The sequence below is a fragment of the Aegilops tauschii genome, chromosome 5, assembly GCF_002575655.3.
Source record: "Aegilops tauschii subsp. strangulata cultivar AL8/78 chromosome 5, Aet v6.0, whole genome shotgun sequence".
Taxonomy (NCBI): domain Eukaryota; kingdom Viridiplantae; phylum Streptophyta; class Magnoliopsida; order Poales; family Poaceae; genus Aegilops; species Aegilops tauschii.
Genome location: NC_053039.3, coordinates 309,290,120 through 309,305,494, shown reverse-complemented (window position 1 = coordinate 309,305,494; position 15,375 = coordinate 309,290,120). Strand labels below are relative to the sequence as shown.

Sequence of the window (15,375 nt, the reverse complement as noted above, 5' to 3'; positions counted from 1 at the left end):
GCTCCAAAAGATCTTGGGGATGACATGGATGGATAGGAGCCATTTTTTGGGCCCCTCATGGGGGTGTGGCCGGCCACATGGGGTATCCCCCCTTGGGGACCCTCTTGTTCCTTGGTTTCACTCCTAGGTCCTTGTGGAAGGACTTCATTCATGTGCATTTTGGGTTTTTTTGTGAAACTACCCTACCCCCTTGGGATTTCCTATAAATAGAGGTGGAGGGGCAGCCCTCCACACTCATCCCTTGCTCTCATACACATGCCATGCATTATCTGGCTTCTTCTCTCCCTCCCACGAAAAGAGTTTCGTAGAGCCGTAAGGCTGTCTGGGTTCCGGCAGGAACTAGTTCTGGACGGCGAAGCCCTGCCGGATAGATGACACCGTATGTGTGCAACTCTGTAGAGAGATCGTAGTTTCGGTCTTAGTTCGTGAGTGCCTCCCGAAGGGCTGTCCGTGTGACCGTCCGAGTTTCAAAGGTCCTCCCGAAGGGCTATCCGAGTGACCGTTCGAGTTTCGAAGGTCCTCCCGAAGGGCTGTCCGCGACACCGTCCGGGGGGCTGTTCGACCGCCTCCCGGAGGGCTGTCTAAGGAGCAGATGAGGGTATACATCCTCGCGGTTGGGAGGTTGTAAATCCTAGCTGCGGGGATCTGCACCGCCGATCGTCATCGACTCTACTTCCCGCTGCGCTACGAGTCGGTAACGAAAAAGATCAAACCATGTATGCAGTCTCCATAGTGGTCCTGGGCTGGTGCGTAGGTCGGAAATTTTTTGTTTTCTGTCGCGTTCCCTACACTTGGGCCTCCCCTGCGCCTAGGGTTGGAAACCCTAGGGGTGGGGGAGTCCCACTTGGCTTGGGGGGGAAGCCACCCCCCTTTGGCCGCCGCCCCCCTTGGAGATTGCATCTCCCAGGGCCGGCGCCCCCCAGGGGCCCTATATATAGTGGGGGGGGGGAGGGAGGGCAGCCGTACCACAGCCCCTGGCGCCTCCCTCTCCCTCCCGTGACACCTCTCCCTCTCGCTGAGCTTGGCGAAGCCCTGCCGAGATCCCGCTACTTCCACCACCACGCCGTCGTGCTGCTGGATCTCCATCAACCTCTCCTTCCCCCTTGCTGGATCAAGAAGGAGGAGACGTCGCTGCTCCGTACGTGTGTTGAACGCGGAGGTGACGTCCGTTCGGCGCTCGGTCATCGGTGATTTGGATCACGACGAGTACGACTCCATCAACCCCGTTCACTTGAACGCTTCCGCTCGCGATCTACAAGGGTATGTAGATGCACTCCTCTCCCTCGTTGCTAGATGACTCCATAGATTGATCTTGGTGATGCGTAGAAAATTTTAAATTTCTGCTACGATCCCCAACACCCCCCACCCCACGCGTTCCGTCCTGAAATATAGATAAAGTATTGATAAAAGTTGGGGCTTTATAAGCTGTCTTGGTCAGACACAAACGAAGTACATCAAATAATTGCAGCTATGCCAAACTTTTAACTAGACAAAACCCAAGTCTAACCGATACCCTAGGGGTTGTATATCTGCAGGGAAAGAGAGGGACTCGGTCGGCCCGTCGTAGAGAGGGGGTGCCGAATCCACCTTAAGTCTGTTTCTTCCACTAATAAAGTCTATAAAAAACACCGATGATCCTGCATTTTAAAATTATAGGTCTGATCCAAAAGTAAAGTGGCGGAATACTTATGAAAGGCTATGGACGAATATATGAAGTACCATCTTGTATATTTTTTTCATGTCCTCGGTCATTAGGGTGGCTTCAAAGTCCTAAAATCTCCACTTGAAGTTTCACTGTCGTCCCTTGCGTGCTTGCCTTCGTCTCCATGCTTGATCATGCTTCAGTGCTCACCCCTCTTGTCCATTTTAGGTCATTTACTACTGAGCAATACAAACATATCTATTTTAAGCAACATCATCTTATCATGAACAATGAAAATACCCCTGAAAAACGGAAGTACATGGTTAATTGGTGAGTGTGAGCTCTCGTGATCGGTCCTTATTTTTCTAAGACTTTAACACGTGTAGCGCCGGGGGTTTGTAACCGTGGTGGTATGTCCTCATCACACATTGTCCCAATGAACTCCAACAAATGTAAAATTTTGAAGATGTTAATATTGTACTACTGTGGTTTGGAGCCAGGGTAGAGCTATGCGAGCACTACATATGTTCTCCTGTAAGGGAGTCAAGTTGTTGTGTCATATTTAATTCAAAATAGTTGTAGCCACATGTGTCCATCATAGTAAGTAACAATATCTAATAGCAGAGAAATCACAAACCAATATATTAGATGAGAGAGATGACCGATAACATAAGAAAGTAGGAAAATAGAGTCAACATCCTCAGTCATGTTTAACTCACAATAGTTGTAACCCCGCTTGTCCATCGTAGCAAGTAACAATATATAATGATAAAGTGATTCACAATTGTTTTTCCTAGAACCATCTCAAAATTAGCGAGAGTATGCTATTAAAAAAGGTAATTAACATAGTGGACTTTCAATGTAAAATTGACCAAAAGATAGAGATGGGTTTAGAAAAAGAAATGGAGGGAGTACTTCCCTTGTATCCTAGAAAAGTGCAGAGATCTTGAAGAAGATGAGACAATGATCTTTGAGACATATTGCCACAACCTTCTCCTCAAAATAGGGAGAGGGCCACCACAATGGTCCATAATCACAAACATTGTAAGATATTATGTCCTTTTCTTTTATAATTTGTCCTTCTTTCCATAGAGTTCACTTCATTAGGGACCAAAAGAAAGTTCCGTATGATTAATGACATACCGTCGTATTGTATCATTGGTCCAGGTGTCATGTAGCCAAACGAGACACATGTCCATACTCCATTCGACTACTGATTTCAATATGTGTGCATGTCCTATATGTACGTGCGGCATATGACCATCATATCATACCACGTGTTCGCGGTTAGGAAACTACCAATCTTGCAGTACAATGTATTTGATACGTTAGTGGCCTCCGAGACATTTTTTTTCGCATTTTCATCCTCAAAAACCTGGCAGGACCACCATACAGATCCATAATCACAAAAAATGTGAGACTAGAAGTTTTTTTTCTTCCTTTTCGTGATTTTTCCTTCCTTCCATAAAGCTCACTTCGTGGGGATCAAAATAAAGTTCCACATGATTAAACACAAAATCTAGATTTTTTGGGTCGTATAACTTGGGCTCACGCGACAGAGTATACATCAAAGACCTTTTGAATAAGGATTGTATCTCAGTTCATGATTAATAAGCCAGTAAATCATTCCCCCAAAAGAATTTACTGCTCTTAGCACACACTGTGAAGTACGTTCTACTTTTCACATTAACCATCCTGGCCTGTCTAGCTGGTTCGAGCCCCACGGTGGGCAACGGCGAGCTCTTTTCGTCCAGTATATCAGCATTTTTACTTGCAGCAATCTGAAGAAACAACACCCCCTCAAAAGGAAAAATCTGAAGAAAAAATCTGAAGAAACAACAAGAAGCGATGGCCAGAATTATTGCCGGACGAGATGAGAACCTTGCAACATCTGAAGAAGCAGCGGAGAAATGTCGGCTCCATCTAAGGAATACTTAGCTGCAGTCGATTCGTCGCCTGCGCGTGAGCGCTGGTGGTATCGTATCCAGCACAGCTCATGATGTGCCTCTTTCACTAATAATCTTCAAAGGACAGGCAATGACAAGAGTTTTGTTTGTTGCCAGAATTAGTACTGTCTCCAACTTTGCTCCTTTTGCCTGCATGTCTTGCATTTGGACCTTTGTATGCCTGCTTCCTACTTGAGGCCTCTTTGATTCACATGATTTTTCAAAACACGTGAGTAGAAAAAAAGAAGTAGAAATAGAGTGGCCTGCCATCCAATGCTACAGGATTGTGAGGATGTTTGATTGTGCATAAAAAGCGTAGCATTCTTTCAAAAGATTAGAATGGATGAAAATGTCCTGTGAAATCTAGTGCAAATGAAAAATTCCTATAGTTTGCAATCTATGAATCAAACAAACCACACGGGAAAAGATCCTAAGGGTTAGAATGCTCCAAAATCCCTTTGCAAATCGTTTGAATCAAAGAATGATTTACTTTCGATCTTGTTACATGGTAAGTGATCAGCATTTTTACTTGCAGCAATCTGAAGAAACAACACCCCCTCAAAAGGAAAAATCTGAAGAAACAACAAGAAGCGATGGCCAGAATTATTGCCGGACGAGATGAGAACCTTGCAACATCTGAAGAAGCAGCGGAGAAATGTCGGCTCCATCTAAGGAATACTTAGCTGCAGTCGATTCGTCGCCTGCGCGTGAGCGCTGGTGGTATCGTATCCAGCACAGCTCATGATGTGCCTCTTTCACTAATAATCTTCAAAGGACAGGCAATGACAAGAGTTTTGTTTGTTGCCAGAATTAGTACTGTCTCCAACTTTGCTCCTTTTGCCTGCATGTCTTGCATTTGGACCTTTGTATGCCTGCTTCCTACTTGAGGCCTCTTTGATTCACATGATTTTTCAAAACACGTGAGTAGAAAAAAAAAGTAGAAATAGAGTGGCCTGCCATCCAATGCTACAGGATTGTGAGGATGTTTGATTGTGCATAAAAAGCGTAGCATTCTTTCAAAAGATTAGAATGGATGAAAATGTCCTGTGAAATCTAGTGCAAATGAAAAATTCCTATAGTTTGCAATCTATGAATCAAACAAACCACACGGGAAAAGATCCTAAGGGTTAGAATGCTCCAAAATCCCTTCGCAAATCGTTTGAATCAAAGAATGATTTACTTTCGATCTTGTTACATGGTAAGTGATCTCTTCTTCATATCGAAAAAGGCTTCCGGCCCGTTTTATATATAAAGCAAAGATCCACATCATCCGGTACAAATGCACGCCACTGCCACACACACCCAAGGCAAGAAACAAAGGCGTTGAGCGTAGGAACATCACCCCTAGCACTACTACCAGAAGAGATGAAGCCGCATACGACGAACCGTGAACTCCAAGGCAGCGCCTTCAGGAAGGATACGACACGAAAACGCCGCCACCGCCCGATCCAAGGATCAGAGTTTCCCCTAGAGTTGCACGACGGGCCGTGAGAGCCGCGACGACGCCTTCAAGAAGAGAACGAGCTTCGCCGCCGTCGGTCCGTCCGAAGACAGAACATGTTTTCACCCCGGCCACACGCACCGCCACCGAACGCCACACCCCGGCTACCGCGCCGCCCACACGGCCATGGCCACCGGGCAGCACCAAAGTCACGGTCTCTGCCCAAGAGCACCGCGCTACCGCCTCCATGGCCGCCGCCCCGACATCCAAGATCTTGACACCACCTCACCCGAGACCTGCCACTACCCTAACCAGAGAGACGGGCGGAAAGATCCCACCTTTCGGACCCCTGGGCGACCCCCAGCGTCAAGACCCAATAGGCCGGCCAACACTGGCATCCATCGACCCGTCCCGCAACCCCGAGCGCGAGACGAGCTCGGTCCTGCAGCACCGAGAGGGGGACGAGGTCAGTCCTGCTGCACCGTGCGCGAGACGAGCTTGGTCCTGCTGCACCGGGGCGAGACGCGCAATGGACCGCAGCTGGGAGAGGGCCAGCCCTTCAGTGGAAGAAGCGCACGGGCGACGAGGAGATGGGGTGAAAGCCGAAACGGACCAATTGCAGACGAGCCGACGCCGGAGAAGTCGGCCGCCGCCGCAGGCAGATCTGCCGAGCCACCGTGAAGCCGCCACGACACTGGGAGGCCGCCAGCATGTGTCGGGCCTCCCCACGCCACCGCCCATGGCCGGAGCAATGGCCACGCCAGAACGCTGCCCTACCTGCGTCGCCCGACGAGCTCCAAGCGCCGGAGCCGCCGGGCATGCACCACCGAAGCCATGCGCCGCCGGCCGACCCCCACTGCCAAATCCGGCCGGATCCAGCAGGAGGCCGTCCGCGCGCCACGTCCTAAGAAGGGAGCGCCGCAGCCACCTGCCGCGTGTGGATCCAGGACGCCGGCGTGCCGCCATCAACCACCCACCCCGCCGCCGCGCCGCTTGTTGGGGAACGTAGCAATAATTCAAAATTTTCCTATGTGTCACCAAGATCAATCTAGGAGATGCTAGCAACGAGAGAGAGGGAGTGCATCTTCATACCCTTGAAGATCGCTAAGCGGAAGCGTTACAAGAACGCGGTTGATGGAGTCGTACTCGCAGCGATTCAAATCGCGGAAGATCCGATCTAGCGCCGAATGGACGGCGCCTCTGCATTCAACACACGTACAGCCCGGGGACGTCTCCCTTCTTGATCCAGCAAGGGGAGAGGAGAACTTGAGGGAGAACTCCAGCAGCACGATGACATGGTGACAATGGAGCTCGTGGTTCTCCGGCAGGGCTTCGCCAAGCACTACGGAGGAGGAGATGTATGAGGAGGAAGGGGGCTGCGCCAAGGGAAGGGTATGGCTACCCTCCCACCCCCTCACTATATATAGGGGGAAGGGGAGAGGAGGCCGGCCCCTCTAGGAGGAGGCGGCGGCCAGGGGAAACCCTAGATGGGTTTGGGCGCCCCCACCCCCTAGGAAACTTGCCCCCCAAGCCGGGAGGGGCGACTGCCCTAGGGGTGGCGCCCCCACCTTTCCTGGTTACGTGAGAGGGGTTGGGAGGGGCGCACAGCCCCTTAGTGGGCTGGTTTGCCCCTTCCCCTTGGCCCATAAGGCCCCCCAACGCTTGCCGGGGCCTCCGAAACCCCTTTCGGACATGCTGGCCATAGCCTGGTACTCCCGGAACAATTCCGGACTCCAATACCCTTCGTCCAATATACCGATCTTCACCTCTGGACCATTCCGGAGCTCCTCGTCATATCCGGGATCTCATCCGGGACTCCGAACAACCTTCGGTAACCACATACTATTTCCCATAACAACTCTAGCGTCACCGAACCTTAAGTGTGTAGACCCTACGGGTTCGGGAACCATGCAGACATGACCGAGACGTTCTCCGGCCAATAACCAACAGCGGGATCTGGATACCCATGTTGGCTCCCACATGTTCCACGATGATCTCATCGGATGAACCACGATGTCGGGGATTCAATCAATCCCGTATACAATTCCCTTTGTCCATCGGTATGTTACTTGCCCGAGATTCGATCGTCTGTATCCCTATACCTTGTTCAATCTCGTTACCGGCAAGTCTCTTTACTCGTTCCGTAACGCATGATCCCGTGGCTAACTCATTAGTCACATTGAGCTCATTATGATGATGCATTACCGAGTGGGCCCAGAGATACCTCTCCGTCATACGGAGTGACAAATCCCAGTCTCGATTCGTGCCAACCCAACAGACACTTTCGGAGATACCTGTAGTGCACCTTTATAGCCACCCAGTTACGTTGTGACGTTTGGTACACCCAAAGCATTCCTACGGTATCCGGGAGTTGCACAATCTCATGGTCTAAGGAAACGCTACTTGACATTAGAAAAGCTCTTAGGAAACGAACTACACGATCTTGTGCTATGCTTAGGATTGGGTCTTGTCCATCACATCATTCTCCTAATGATGTGATCCCGTTATCAATGACATCCAATGTCCATGGTCAGGAAACCATAACCATCTATTGATCAACGAGCTAGTCAACTAGAGGCTTACTAGGGACATGTTGTGGTCTATGTATTCACACATGTATTACGGTTTCCAGTTAATACAATTATAGCATGAACAATAGACAATTATCATGAACAAGGAAATACAATAATAACCATTTTATTATTGCCTCTAGGGCATATTTCCAACACCGCTGAGCCCCGCGGCCGCCCAGCGCGGCAGCTCGAAGACACGGTCCGCGCCGGCGCCCCATGAGCAGAGGGGGAGAAGGGCCCCGCCGCTGCCGCGCCCACCGGACTTTGCCCGACAGAGCTCGCCGGCAGCGACGGGGAGGAGGGGAGGAAGGTGGGGTCAGAGGGGAGGGGTGGCTAGGCCCCCCCCCCGGCGCGTGTGGGCGCGTCGCAGGAGGGGAGGGAGGGGCTTTTTTGTGTGTAGAGAATTAAATACAATAAGGTACGCGTCAATGAGGCCTCCTCGCATATGCCACGTCAATTTTACTGTGCTGAAGGGGAAGAGTAAAAAAAAGCATCGACCGATCGATCCCTGCTCTCACACGCCAGTCTTCTCCCGTCTCCTCTCTCACGATATCTCTCTTGCCCCGCGACTCCTCGCCGCCGCCATCACTCACGACGGCCGATTCCGGCGAGTCCCGGCGGCGTGTGGCAGACCAACGACCTCCCCTCGCCCCTCTCCTTCCTCCCATCCCTCCAGATCCGTCGCTAGAGGCCTCCCACACTCGCTCCCGACCCTCAACGGTGGCTAGGGTTTCAGGCGTGGCGTCCCCTTCGTCGCCGGCGAGGCTCTAACGGCCTATGGCGGCTCATCTCCGTCGCCTCCCCCCACCCCCCACGTGTGGCTCCGCCTCATGGATGTTCCTTTCCCGCCCGATGGCCAGGAGATGCATGCGGTGCGTCAGGGCGTGCCTCCTCTGCACCAGTGAGTTCACCCCCCCCCCCCCCTCCTCATCCTCTCTACTTCACTCGAACTCTAACCCTCACCTCTATTTTGGTCTCTTAGATTTGATGCAGCGGGCGCCTCTCTCTCTCTTGATTCAATCCCCAAAAAAATCGCATATTTGGTTCTGTGCCTACAAGGTAGTCGATGAAAGAGCCTGTACATATGTGATGTTTATATTTGTACATAATACCTATTATCTGTCTTTTAGTTTCAGTCGATTTCTTTAGTTTAGTGGCATTTTCAATTTCAAGATTTACTTCAGGAGCTGAAGTAAGAGAAAACGAATGCTGTTGCTCGGATGTTGGTCTGGAGCACCACTCAGAGGCCTTGTTGTCAAGTGGGAGGATTAGAAGGTAATGGGAGGTGATGCCGAGTGGATCGATGACAGTTGTGCCTTGTTTCCCCTCCTCACAGACGCTTCAGAACGACATTTCAGCATGGCATCGGTGGAGGAGAGGATCACTGTCGTTCGCCTGGTTGCGGGAACAGGCTGAGGTCCTCATTCGACCTTAATTTCAAGATAGCTTTGCTGTTTAATTACATCCCCTCCTAGCTAGCTAAAAAGAGACATTCACTTTTCCATGTACAGAATTGTGTGAGTTGTTAGTGAAAAGTTAGTAGGGCTTGCTTAATCATGATGTAGTAATTAGTGCACTGCTGCTTGTGTAAAACACTATAGGAATGAACATAGCCAGGATATAAAAATGACCACTATGCTAAAGAGACTTATTCTATATCTTTATTTCAGTTACATACATTGTCTAAATGCTTACATCCTAATTTCCTTCCTCTTAGCCTTTAGGTAGGCCAGAAGGCGGGTAACCTCTGCCACAAGCATGATCCCTCCTTGCTAGCGGTCTCAGCGACGGCTTCGTCGCCGTATGGAACCCACCGCCGCCGCCACGGCCACCACTGCGTCCGAGAGGAACGGCACACCAACTCACAACAGGACTTCCTCGGCTGGTTTACTCTCTTTTTTTCTCCGGTTTCATGCTTTGCACACCATGTTTGGTGTCACTTGGATTTTGGTTGAGCTGTTGCGCTGAACCGCGGATCTCATCCAGATTATTTCAGCTTGGATTTTGTCTTCCTTTCTACCTCCTATTTCACTTTTGGTTAGTTCTTCTTGCTTCTGCTGCTCTTTTGCAGTTTTGGCTGGTTGCTAGGTGTTTGTTCCTTGGACTCTAGCTATCTCATTTTTCTTCCTCTTTCTCCTTTTGTTTTTCTTTTCTTGGTTAGACTGAATTGTTTATGGACTGTTTTGCAGATACTGATTTTGGTGTCAGCTCAAGGTAAAAGGCAAAGGCTGAAGGTAAGAAATCATCATTAGCTATGTAGCCGTACATGGTCTGGTTTCTTAGCATAATTTGGAAGTACCAAATGCACTACTTAATATTAGTACTCATTTGAAAAATATGCCACTGTCTTGTTTGACGGTTCCATTTTATTAATCTAGAAGAAACCTAGAGCAGACACTCACACTTTAGATAGCAGTTGTACTTAATACAGTAGTTAAATATGACTTCAATATCTGAATTAACCAATGGAATTTATAATGCGTCGAAGCTAGATGATCTGAATATCCTCAATGGTTACTAGTGTTTCTTTCACAAGTAAGAAAGAAAGCTTAACATTTATCTAGAATGGAATATAGAATCAAGAGCTGAAGTAAAAATTCAAAATCATAAATCAATGGTGGATAGAATCACAGTTAATTAAAATAATCAGGTGCTATTTCTTCTCTTATAGTATTGAAAGTTTTTTTTGTGCACATGCATCTGCATACACAGTTGTGATATTTTCCAATTGAAAGGTAGCAATGTCTGAAGCTAAGTGGTTGCCATACAGTTAACTTCGGTGTTTGTCTAATGGTTATTTAACTTAAATGACCTGGTAATTGATGCACATCTGTTTTCACCCTTTATCCTGAAGAATTGTTGCATGCTCGTGTTGTGTGCTTACACCTAAGGTTCATGTACCCGGTGTTCTTTCAGGTTATTGTCAATGGAAGCAGCTCGTAAATATGAATTCAGAGGAAGCACCTTATAAATACGGACAATGCGGTTACTATTTCTCTATGTACTCACTTTTCTTGCATTTTCGTTTTATTTGCTTGGATGCAGGGGCTGACTGCTTTGTGTACCATGCACATAGCAGAGTAGCAACTGAGTTACATATACTGAGAGCACGATGAATAATGAATAATCAGTATCTATTGGTTGCATGGACGCCAGGGTCCGGCGTGTTTCAGTCCAAATATATCCACTGAACAATTGTTTGGATGCAGACTATTTTTGTTTCCTGTAGTGTCAATTCAAATAGACGTCAAGAATAGTGCCAAAGATGGTTAAAGGCTAGCATGCCAGTATTGTAATTTAGTTGGATGGACCTAGACATCGGGCACCATTGCTGAATCATGAAAAACATAAGTGATTTTAATTTTCTAGGTTGTTGGTCGGCATACCATACCCTAATTAGATCATCCATTTTATGGTCAGTTTGCTTGGTTGTATGTCGGCAGAGCCCTAATATGATCATTTGTTTTCTGCTCGCCACGGATGATTTATTCCTGTTTTTATTCGAGTGCGTCGTTGGTCTAACTTCTAACTAGCATATGAGAATTTTATCCAAACAACATAAATCGAGAATTTATCTTGCCAGAACTTCTTATTGTTGTGTGCATCTTCTTGAATACATCTTTTTAAGGTCATCCTGATTTTTCTTCCAGTTGTTTACAGGTCACCCTTTTGTTGATTGTTGTTGGGTTCCCAAGCCATTAGAAAAGAGTGATGCCTCAATCAAGGTAGATCCGAGGATAGAACCTAGGGTGGCTACCATCGATGGTGCTAGCCAGCAAGCTCCTAGGTGACTACTCGATGCTGGCCATTGTTGATTTCCTTCGTGGCTATTGTAAAATGGTGCTTCATATCTCACATTTCTATATCTGAATTTTTTTGGGTCTCATGTTTTATGTATCTGCAGTTTTGCCATGCGTTTGTATTTGAAAACTGTACACTAGCTTTGTATTTGCCTACGGTGCTCTCTTCCCTCTATCTGGTTATGACGTGAAAATAGAATTTGATAACTCAATGTGCCTCACAGGACACAGCTGTGGCTAAGAAAAGGACATGTTGAAGCAGCACCATCCATTGTCGTGCTCCTCGGCATTGAGAAGAAGTCACTCCCGAGTCGTCTATGTACCACCTCCAGATATACCAGATGTTTCTACTGTTCTCCTTGCCCCTTAATCCATGGTCTTTGTACTACATCATTAGTTTTAATTATTGAGGCACAAGAATAACTTGTATGTCATGCATACTTTTTTGATAGCAGGTTATTAAATGCGGATAGAATAACTTGTGCACTTCTTGCTGCCTGTATCCCTGTCTCTGTTCTTAGCAGATATGCTGAAGAGTGTATTCCTCTCGTCGCTTTGCAGGGCATGTCAAGAACTGGTAGCCAAGGATCTCCATGGAACTGAGTGGCATTTCTTGATGATTTTACAATTTGAGCATTCAGTTTGAAGCCCCTTTAAATTTCCAGTCGTTTTGTTCTTATAGTTTCGGTGTAGCACTTCATGTCACAATTGAATACTGAAATCATTACTTCATGAGTATGTGTGGCCTCTCTCCCTTTTTCTGATTCTATATCATGCCTTCCAGTGTTTTGTGTTTCAGATGCCCTAACCTCTTTGTATTTGAGTGTCATTTATTTATCTGTTTTGAAATTTATAGTGTAACTTCTTGCTTAAATGTCATGTCCATGTGTTACCAAAGATACAAAAAAATTTGACATGAACGACTGCCAACCTGGCATCGCCTAGCTTTCTCTCAGAAGGCGCCACAAGGTGGCGCCCCAACCACTAGTAGAAAAGCAAAGTGTGTCCTCTTCATTGGCAGTTGGCAGTTGCTCCAGCATCACGATGGCTCTAGCAAATGGCTTCTGACAGAATGTACACACACTGACACACGTGGTTCCAGGTGTCGCATCAGAATATCCATGCACATTTCAATATTTTAGATAGACATACATATGGACAAACATACACTCATAGCACACACCCAGCCGATATTGCTGCCAGCCAGATCGCCGGGCCCAAAGTCAGCGATTGGACAGAGAGACATCTCCGGTGCAAAGATTGCGTGTCTCCATGTTCTGCTCTTTTCTTTTCTTTTTGCCCAGATGGTTGCCAACCAGACACCACTCACGCATATCCAGTCCGGCAGTACCAGGGCATGTGAAAGTGATTAGCCTCCAATCATTTGCATGCTGTCACTAAGGAGAGCACTTAATTTTTTAGAATGATGTATGCTCCCAGAGCATGTAAATTAAATCGACGCGGACCGCCTCTGCCAGCTAGGGTTTCCAGGTGCATGGATGGCTATAAGGACATATATAGTGGCTTTGATACGATGATTATCATCTATTTATCCCATGTCATCTAGAGAAAGACAAATAAGTATGTCATGAATTATCCCTTAATGTCACCCTAGCAATCTGTGATGTATGCTTTTTCGAAAAAAATAAAGAAAAAAATATATATGATGCATGCTCCTGAAATTCAGGATGGTTAAAAATTAGAAAAAAATTGTGATTAAGAGAAGGCACATCATGTGATGGTGAAAATGTCTTATTTTTCTTACTACAAGATACCTCCTCTGTAAATTAATATAAGACATTTTAATCACTATTTTAGCGACCTAAAACGTTTTATATTAGTTTACAAAGGGAGCAGAGGTCATCTCAGAGCTAAGATAAGTCAAATCTCTTTCTTTTCTCTCTCTCTCTTTTCCAACTCCATAATCATCTTACATTGCACTGCTAAGATAGAGATATTGTATGCGCCCTAGTGCACTTAAAACACCACTAGTCACTATACGTAATTTTCACTCTTTCTGTCGGATCACTTGAGCTGCCAAGAATAATATATTTTGACATGCAAGGAGTTAATTAGCTATATAACCTATCTGATTTAAAACATCTAGATCACTGAATGTAAAACACCCATTTACTTTCAAACCGTGCGACACAAGAAAAATATATTTGCCAATGTTGTAATAGAACTAGGGCTAGGTGAGAATACCCCTCGCAAATACTAAAATGGAAAAAATATTGTACGTCGGAGAGACTGGGAGAGACTGATAGTTAGTACTTCCTACGTTTTATTATTCCAGATATTAGTTTGTTTGAAGTAAATCTCTGTAAACTTTCACAAATTTTAATAGCAACCGTGCACATTTCCACTAACATTATTAACGTTATGTGTGTCTTCTAACACAAACCATTGTTTCATTAATAGACAATGTACCCATAGATCAAAGTAACTTTGTAAATACTAGATGATGCTTCACGCGTTGCATTGAGAACCATGTTAGAGTAAGTTCATAAATGGGTGTTTAAAACTAACTTAAACTTATGCAATAAATGTAGAAGTGTTCTTGTTTTACATAGAAACATAAAACCTAAGAAGTATGTGGTAAAATTATGCATAGATAGAGAAACTTCTCTGAGAAGCAAAACATAGTTGACTTGATGAAATGACATGGTTTGAATTGTAGATAAATGTGAAGGAAATATGCCCTAGAGGCAATAATAAAGTTATTATTTATATTTTCTTATATCATATGATAAATGTTTATTATTCATGCTAGAATTGTATTAACCAGAAACTTGATACATGTGTGAATACATAGACAAACAAAGTGTCCCTAGTATGCCTCTACTAGAATTAGCTCGTTAATCAAAGATGGTTAAGTTTCCTAACCATAGACATGTGTTGTCATTTGATAAACGGGATCACATCATTAGGAGAATGATGTGATGGACAAGATCCATTAGCTTAGCATAATGATCGTTAAGTTTTATTGCTATTGTTTTCTTCATGACTTATAATATTCCTTTGACTATGGGATTATGCAACTCCCGAATACCGAAGGAATACCTTGTGTGCTATCAAACGTCACAACGTAACTGGGTGATCATAAAGATGCTCTACAGGTATCTCCGAAGGTGTTTGTTGGGTTGGCATAGATCGAGATTAGGATTTGTCACTCCGAGTATCGGAGAGGTATCTCTGGGCCCTCTCGGTAATACACATCATGATAAGCCTTGCAAGCAATGTGGCTAATGAGTTAGTTGTGGAATGATGTATTACGGAACGAGTAAAGAGACTTGCCGGTAACGAGATTGAACTATGTATGAAGATACCGACGACCGAATTTCGGGCAAGTAACACACCGATGACAAAGGGAATGACGTATGTTGTCATTGCGGTTTGACCGATAAAGATCTTTGTAGAATATGTAGGAACCAATATGAGCATCCAGGTTCTGCTATTGGTTATTGACTGGAGATGTGTCCCGGTCATGTCTACATAGTTCTCGAACCTGTAGGGTCCGCACGCTTAACGTTCGATGACGATTTGTATTATGAGTTATGTGTTTTGGTGACTGTAACGTCCGGGGAATCAAGCTACAGTAATCCCACGCTAATCATGCCACGTCACTTTGGTTACTGTTGCTAACCTCGCAATGATTCGAAAACGTTTCAAAATTTAAATTCAAAATAAGTCAAACAATTAAAGTTTTCAGAAGTGGAAACAAAAATGCTCGGGCGGTGCCGAATATTACAAAAATAATTATAGTAAAGGAAACACAAATTTATAAAATTCTTAAGTACTGTAAAATTAAATAAAACAGAAAAAGGAGAATAAACAAAAGAAATAAAAACAGAAAACAAGCAAATACAAAAAAAGGGCAACCCCCATCCCGCTGAGCCCTTTGGCCCAGCTGGCCATCCACGCGGGCCCCCAGCCGCCCGAATGGGCCGGCCCACCCCGCGCCCCCCTCCCC

The 15,375-nt window shown here is 45.9% G+C and overlaps 1 long non-coding RNA gene across 5 annotated transcripts; it reads left to right on the top strand.

Moving 5' to 3' along the window:
• Positions 1 to 8,124: 8,124 nt before the first annotated feature.
• LOC123494148 (uncharacterized) lies at positions 8,125 to 12,140 on the top strand. Of its 5 annotated transcripts, none has more exons than XR_006664171.2 (7): positions 8,125 to 8,503; positions 8,585 to 8,661; positions 8,787 to 8,877; positions 8,961 to 9,019; positions 9,327 to 9,836; positions 10,519 to 11,389; positions 11,627 to 12,140. It is a non-coding gene; the product is annotated as an uncharacterized lncRNA (long non-coding RNA). The 5 variants fall into 5 exon arrangements; XR_006664170.2 differs by having other exon boundaries at positions 9,320 to 9,836; XR_006664169.2 differs by having other exon boundaries at positions 8,787 to 9,019; positions 9,320 to 9,639; positions 9,792 to 9,836.
• The last annotated feature ends 3,235 nt before the right edge of the window (positions 12,141 to 15,375 follow it).